Here is a 7,568-nt window from a genome sequence, read left to right as displayed (position 1 = left end):
ATTCATACAAAAGAACAACAATGGATGGGAAGGGTGTTAGTAGATGCTTACAGTTCAGTCAGTGTTCCGGAAATTCAGCAGCTGCTGCATAATAAACCTCATCCTGGGATTTGTCATTGAGAAACAGTTTACTGAAGTCTTTTAACCGCTTGCCTACCTGGGCAATGTTTTAGATTTTTGCACACAGGTTAAAATCAGTATTTTATGATAAAAGATTAAATGGATCTTCACTGCATCTGAGCACCACAAACCAAAAAACACTATCTAATTCATTTTTAACCACTTTAAGACTAGACGGATTTGCCCCCTTTATGACCAGGCCCTATTTTGCGATCCGGCACTGCGTTACTTTAACGGACAATTGTGCGGTCGTGCGACGCTGTACCCAAATACAATCGATGTCCTTTTTTTCCCCACAAATAGAGCTTTCTTTTGGGGGTATTTGATCACCTGTGCAATTTTTTATTTTTTGCGTTATTAACAAAAAAAGAGCGACAATTTTTAAAAAATATATATATATATTTTTCACATTCTGCTATATGACATTCTCAAAAAAAAATGTAAAAATCTAAATTTTTTAACATTTTAGGCCAATTTGTTTTCTGCTACATATTTTTGGTAAAAGAAAAGCGATTGATTGGTTTGTGCAAAAGCTATCGCGTCTACTAACTACGGGAAAGATTTATGTCATTTTTATTGTTTTTTTTTAACTAGTAATGGTGGCAATCTGTGAGTTTTTGCGGGACTGCGACTTTGGGGCGGACAGATCAGACCCCTGACTGACATTTTTGACACTTTTGGAGGGACCAGGGACATTACTAAAGTAATCAGTGCTAAAAATATGCACTGTAACTGTAATAATGACACTGGCAGGGAAGGGATTAACATTATGGGAGATCAAGGGGTTAAATGTGAGCCTAGGGGAGTGATTCTAACTGGGGGGGGCGTGGCTTCTGAAATGACCATAGAGACATGTGATCCTATATAGAAGGATCACATGAGCTCTGTGATCATTCCAGGGAGAAGAACGGTCGGTCAGCTGTGTTTACAACAGTTGATCTTTCTTCTCTCTTCTCTCTAGCTTCCTGAGAGCGAGCGACGTACAGCTATGGCTATTCGCCCAGGAGCGGCTGCCTGCCGCCGTATAAAGACTCCTGCAGAAGGAGTTGGAAGACTCTGGAAGCTGAACAGAATGGAAAAGGTCTTGCAGCCAGGAGAGGTGGCTTGTCTGAGAGTTTCAGTCAAACTGACATGGAAACAGCCGAGCCCTTTTATCATCTTTGAATCAGGTCCACAGGAAGAGGAGAGAGGGATAGAAGTAATCCCCAAAGTGATCCCTTTGAAAGTGTTACAGAAAAACCATTGAAGGGTTTTAGTGAGTGTCAGAAACACCTCTACTACACCGGTGAAGGTACCGGCCAGAGTGCTGTTGGGCCAAGTTAACCCGGCTACCCCAGTTGTCCCATCTGATCTTAAAGAGGAGGAAAGGGGTGAAGTTGTCATAGAAGAGCTCTGCTCTGGAAACGCTGCCCTCCCACCGGAATGGGTGGAGAGGGCCAAGGCACAACTTGCTCGATGGAGGGAAATATTCTCTAAGGACGAGTTCGACGTGGGATGTGCCAGGAGTGCCACTCATAAGATCCGCCTGAGTGAGGACAAACCTTTCAGTGAAAGAGTTCGGCGAGTCCCCTTAGGTGACTTAGAAGATCTACGTCAACAGCTGGCAGAACTCAAGAAGACCGGGATTATCAGAGAATCCAGGAGCCCATATGCTTCTCCGATAGTGGTAGTCCGGAAGAAAAACGGATCTCTGAGGCTTTGTTTCGACTACCGAACGCTGAACAAAAGAACCATCCCAGACCAGTATACCACTCCTCGAATCGAAGACGCCCTACAGAGCCTGTCAGGGGTGAAGTGGTTCAGTGTGATGGACTTAAAGAGTGGGTACTATCAGATCCCCATGCACCCTGAAGATCGGGAGAAGACAGCCTTCATCACCCCTGTGGGGTTCTTTGAGTTCAATCGCATGCCTCAGGGGTTGTCAGAGGCCCCTGCTACCTTCCAAAGGCTGATGGAAAGGACCGTTGTAGATATGAATTTGATAGAGTTACTGGTATACTTGGATGATGTTATCGTGTTTGGCAGAACTTTGGAAGAACACGAGGAGAGGTTGGAAAAGGTCCTGAAGAGGCTACATGAAGAAGGCCTGAAACTTTCTCCTGAGAGGTGCCAATTCTATCAGTCCTCGGCCCATTACCTGGGCCACATCGTGTCTGCAGAAGGGGTGGCCACCGACCCAGACAAGCTGGAGGCTGTCGCCTCCTGGCCGAGACCTACAAATGTGACCGAACTTCGGTCGTTCCTGGGCTTTTGCTCCTATTACAGGAGGTTTGTGGAGGGGTTCGCCAAGATTGCCAGACCCCTCAATGAGTTACTGAAGAACGAAAAAGATGACGTTCCGGAACTGGTCAAGATGGTGAAGTCCACCATGGGACCCCGGAAGGCTAAGGAGTCCATCCAGGATCAATGGACCCCAGAGTGTGAAGGGGCGTTCATTCAGCTGAAAAAGAATCTAACCACTGCCCCGTGTTGGCCTACGCAGACCCCATGAAACCATATGCACTACATGTCGATGCCAGCCGAGATGGGCTGGGCAGGGTACTCTACCAGGAACATAAGGGTCAGCTGCGCCCTGTCGCCTACGTGAGCAGGAGTCTACTACCTGCTGAAAATATCTATCCTACCCACAAACTTGAATTCTTGGCCTTAAAGTGGGCAGTGGTCGACAAACTGAAAGATTACCTGTACAGAGCTGAATTCATTGTCAAGACGGATAATAATCCACTTACCTATCTGTTGACTACAGCCAAGCTGGATGCCACAGGACATAGATGTTTGGCTGCCCTCTCTAGCTTCAAGTTCAGCCTAAAGTATCGGCCAGGAGTCGGGAACAGGGATGGAGATGCCCTATCCAGAAGGTTGCATGCACCACACGAACCTGATGAAGAATGGACCCATTTGGCTCCAGAAGGGGTGCGTGCCCTATATCAGGGAACTGAACTTCGATCCAGAGGAGGATCAAGAGCCGAAGAGATTGGGGTTTCGGCTGTCGGAGTACCCAAATACTATTGCAGGGTGACCCAAGTTGAAGGGGAAGTTTTACCCCGGCTGCCCAAAAGGGACTTGAGGAAAGAGCAGCTGGAAGACCTTCTGGGAAAACTTCTTTTGGAAGCCTTGGAGATCCAGCGCCCTGAGTTACTTCTAACAGACTCTCCACAAGGGGCCAGTCTGTTGCATAGAGAGTGGATCCGGCTACAGATCCGAGAAGGGGTGGTCTACCGAAGAGGCCCATCCGAAGATCTGGAGGAGAAGTGGCACCTGTTCTTACCAGCTAAATACAGGGAGAGAGTTCTGGCTGCTCTTCATGATAATCATGGCCATCTGGGACCTGAAAGAACTTTTCAGCTTGTCAGAGACAGGTTCTACTGGCCCTGTATGAGGGCCGAAGTTGAAGGATACTGTCATTCTTGTGTTCGATGCATACAGAGGAAGACTCTGCCACGTCAAGCAGCCCCAATGGGCCATCTGCAAAGCCAGGGACCCATGGAACTGGTGTGCATTGATTTCCTTTGCCTAGAGACTGATCTGAGTGGTCAAGGGAATGTCCTTGTGGTAACAGACCACTTTACCAGATACGCCCAAGCATTCCCAACAAAGGATCAGAAGGCCTCAGCGGTAGCCAAAGTTCTTGTAGAGAAGTTCTTTGTACACTATGGGTTACCACAACGCCTCCATTCAGATCAGGGAAGAGACTTTGAAAGCAGACTGATCAAGAGACTGTTAGATCTGTTAGGCATCCAAAAGACTAGAACTACTCCCTACCATCCACAAGGGGATGCCCAGCCGGAACTATTTAACAGGACTCTTTTGGACATGTTTGGGACTTTGAGCTCAGAGAAGAAACAGCATTGGGGCAAACATGTAGCTGCCATTGTGCATGCCTACAACAGTACTGTCAGTGATGCTACTGGATATTCCCCTTATCGTCTAATGTTTGGACGAGAGGCTCGGCTGCCAGTGGACTTGGCCTTTGGCATCTCGTCCGATCACACCTCTTCAGCATCGCACAAGGGATATGTGGACCGACTGAGGAAGAGTCTGAAATCGGCCTATGATAAAGCTCAGGCAACATCTGATCAACGTGGACTGAGGAATAAAAGGAAATTTGACTTAAAAGTTTGGATCCAAGACTTGCAACCCGGGGACAGGGTATTGCTGAGGAACTTGGGTGTCCCGGGAAAACACAAGTTGGCAGACCGTTGGAAGTCCCAACCTTATGTTATCTGCAAGCAATTACCAAATATCCCTGTGTATCAAATTTGGCCTGAAGGAAGTGTGGGTCCATTAAAGACTTGGCATAGGAACCATCTACTACCTCTCTCTGAAGCAGTTTGCATGCCTCCTGTCGTAGATTCGCCGGAGACCCCTTCGACCTCTCGTCCGGCCAAGACCAGTCACCAGATCTCAGTCGACACTCCCAGATGTGAGGGAGGGAAATTCTCTATCTGAAGACCTGGAAGATGAAGAGGAGGTACCTGACTGGATGTGGTCATCTCAGTCACCAGAACCCACACCTGCCTCCCTGACTTCATTCGAATCGGCTGAAAGAGGAACCCTTCGGGCAGAAGCCCCTGAATTCATACCTTTCCACATGCTTTCAGAAGAAGCAGTTGATGATGAAGATCCTAAGGAGGAGGTTGCACCTTTCTCTGAAGAAGAACTAACCGCTCTTAAAAAATCAGATTCCTGTGTGTTGGAACATGACAAAGAGGCCATTGAAGAATCCCCAGAAGCGGCTGGTCCTAGTACCTCTGAGATCGTGCCTCCCAAAGAACAGAGGGAAAGAAGAGCCATTCACCCATCCAAAAGGCTGACTTATGACCAATTGGGTGAATGCTCGGAAGAAGCTATCTTTACTTCCAAATGAACTCTTGATCAGCCTAGTTCTTCCACCGCAGATTTGGTGGAGGACAACCCTAGCTCACCCCCAGGTACATCGGTACAAGCCACTCAAGTGTCGGGGGTCTGTGAACAGAATTGCCTTCCCTCCCCCGACAATTGGTGGGAGGTTCCTGTGTCGAACCTGTGTTGTAATATGCAGTTGTTAAGTTTGAACTCTGCTTATGAAAAGGAAGATGATTCCCTGTTATGCATATGTTAATGTTTTTTTTTTGTACTGCCAACATATGCACTGGAGTACATGCTGTTGTCCTCTTTGGGGACCAAAGTTTCTCAAGTGGGGGGAGTGTGTAGTGAGGTTTCATATGCATAAAGTTGACTGTTTGACATTTGGAAGGAACTCGACTCCATTTAGTGGCTAAAATGACACATTGCAGCTGATCTGGGATTTCCTGTGATGTGATTTCCTGTCAGGAAGTATAAAAAGACTATATCATCCATAATTCACTGGGAGTACCAGGGTGCACTGCCTCACCGCACAGCCTTCTGGGGGAAGCTTTATAAAGGAAGGGAGGAGCCAGGCTCACTCTCTTGGGAAAGACACAGTGAGACAAGAAGGAAGCCAGCGCTGTGGGCTGATGCTGCATGCTAGGCCGAAACTCCTGGGCCTGAAGTGACTAAGCTGCAGTGTTTCATCTCCAGTAGAGGATCCCTCCTGGAGGTCCCATCGATGTTTTGCAGAGACCAGACTCATCCACCACCAATACCTAGCGCGGCTGGTGACAGAGGCCAGAGACTGAGACCGCAGCGGAGGTGTTAGGAATGCTTCCTGAGCACACTGATGTGCTGTCATGATTCTGCAATCTAAAGGGTTAACCTAGAGCAGACTAATTTCAGTAATTGGCAAACAGGCTGCCTTATTTAAACAGCTCAGAAGCACTGTGTCTTCGCTGTCTTGTCTGCAGCTCTTCCTGCGTTCCTGAAGCCTGCTTCCTGTTACCTGTTTGATATCCGTTTTGACCTTTGGCTTGTTCCTGACCTCGTTGACCTGCTGCCCGTCCTGACCCCCGGCTTGTTTGACCATTCTCTCGAATCTCCCTTGTCTGCTTATCTGCCTTCGGATCTTGACCGGTTTCTCCCTTGGTGGGGCGACCCTGAGGATTGCGACCTAGTATCCACACGCAGCAAAGTCCATCCTCACCACTAGAGGCCCTGGCGAAAACCGGTGGATACTTAGATTCCGCACCTCAGGTTAGCCTGTGTCACTTACCTTGGGGGGTCCAGTCTAAGCTCCGCCCTCCGGCACACGTGGGGCCTTCCTCTGCCATCAGGCTACCACTTGTATCCCTAACAGGAGGGTTCCTGGGAGACAGTCCTGTTGGTGAGAGGGCACCTGCCCAAAAACTGACTCTACCAAAGAAGTAACTTTAGTCAGGATTAGCCTTAGTAGTAGTAGTAGTAGTAGTAGTAGTAGTAGAAGGCAATATATCGGGTGGCCCAGTACATCTCCCACAGAAGTTTTACCGCCAAACCTGCACAGACACCCCGCGGTGATTACTGTTTGCTGCCATTTTCTCTATTGATCATCCATCCTCAATGTGGATTACAAATCGCGTGCGCACCACCGTTGCTAGGGAAGATATAGAGAAGAAACAGCGGAACCACATGTTGGACTCAGATAGGCCTACTTGTCTGGTACTGTGTCTGGCATTTATTATACATGAGTGTGGGAGTACTTTTATCTTTCTAAGTTGGTACATGTAATTCCTTAAAGAGCCATATTTCATTGTATCTCACTTGTTTCATTCTGATACATAGTAAATTAAGCTTTAACTTAACGCAATCCTGTGTGTTGACCCATTGTGTCACCCAGAAGGACTACAGTTGGAGAGAGGTAACAGGTCATTTTTATTTATTGAAGTGTTATATTCCAATCTGTGTAGCCATTTGGTATTCCAGTCCTGTTCTGGGTCAGTTGTGCCTAGGGAGGGTTCGAGCCAATTCCATGGGATGTTAGGCATCAATAGTCTAGACCCAATAGTCTAATCAGCAGCTCCTACGGGGGTAGTGCTACAATGATGATGCTGATGATAATGAAAATTATGTTTTGCCAATGTTGGTGGTCGCTCGCAGTGCTGCAAAGGCAGTTGAGATGCAGGCCCTGGGCGCAGAGCAGCAGGAGGAGGTCTCTGTGCCCTCTCCTTGTTTTGACCCAGTGGACTCCACCTCTGATAAGCCTCAGCAGCTGTCTTTGTTTGCCACAGGATGGCTGGCTGGGACTTGTTGTTCCGCCTTGAAGCCAGCACTGCAGACAGACCACACACTCAAGCAACTCAGGAGTGGAGCTGATTGGCCCCCTGCTGAGATGAGTAAACAACAGTTTGACTGGGAAAGTGAGCAGATAGGTATGACAGGCCAACAGGCAGGAGGCCTGGAGACTGTAGGGGTTAAACAGCTGCTCATTGTGTCCAGTCAACCTCAAAGGCATGTATTGAAGGTGTCACTTGATCTGATCTGTAAGGGGCTCTGTGAGATCAGGAGGACCCGGCCTGGAGTAACTCACAAGGGTCTGTGGCCTAACCTTAATCTTACACAGCATCCTAGCACAG

Source organism: Pelophylax lessonae, assembly GCF_965119305.1.
Source record: "Pelophylax lessonae genome assembly, chromosome: 5".
Taxonomy (NCBI): Eukaryota; Metazoa; Chordata; class Amphibia; order Anura; family Ranidae; genus Pelophylax; species Pelophylax lessonae.
Note: the sequence above shows the minus strand (reverse complement) of the source record.